Consider the following 721-nt stretch of genomic DNA (forward strand, 5'->3'; position numbering starts at 1 on the left):
AAAGTTTAAATACATCATTACAATATCTTCTGTCAGTTTTTTTCAATTTTTTTTATTAATTCTATTGAGAAAAAAATAGCAATGAGACAGTTTCAAAACAGATTAGTATCTGCCAGCAGGAATGCCGTTGAACAGACCAGCCAGCCACTAGTACTCGGGCTGCTACTAGTCTAATTACACTGTGTGCCTTTCCCCCTGGAAGGAGCAATTCACCCTTATAGAGGTGACTCCAGGTATTGGTTTCTTTTCCTGCAAGATGCACCGCTGCCAGCATTATTTGAAGACTTACAGAATACCGCTTTGTCGACACTGAATCCTACGACATGGGATAAGGCAATCTCTTGTCTTCTAACACTCAAGGACCTAATTTATGCAGAAGGACTTGCACCGAAGATCACACAGCACACTACTTGTAAGCGGTCTTCTGGGTCCCTCTCCTCACTCCCATTTACCACTGCCAGTTATTTTTCCCCAAATAAAATCCTGCTACTTCAAAACAACAACAACAAAAAAAAGATTAGTAGGACAGTTTCAATAATTAATACATTGCATATTGTTGTCTTCATAGTGGTTATTAATAATACAAGATGCAGACATATTTTTTCGATATTGAGGTAAAATAATGTATGTGTACTATTTTGTAATCTGTAGCTTTGTAAAAGTAATTAAAAATAATTGTAGTTTATAAAGTTATTGAGAGCATTTGTGTGACTTGTGCATT

The 721-nt window shown here is 36.3% G+C and overlaps 1 protein-coding gene across 1 annotated transcript in view; it reads left to right on the forward strand.

Moving 5' to 3' along the window:
* Col24a1 (collagen type XXIV alpha 1 chain) overlaps positions 1 to 721 on the forward strand; it is a 403,759-nt gene that overhangs the window by 302,226 nt on the left and 100,812 nt on the right. The window lies entirely within an intron of this gene.

The sequence above is a fragment of the Octodon degus genome, unplaced genomic scaffold (genome assembly GCF_000260255.1).
Source record: "Octodon degus isolate 3935 unplaced genomic scaffold, OctDeg1.0 scaffold00109, whole genome shotgun sequence".
NCBI classification, from domain to species: Eukaryota; Metazoa; Chordata; class Mammalia; order Rodentia; family Octodontidae; genus Octodon; species Octodon degus.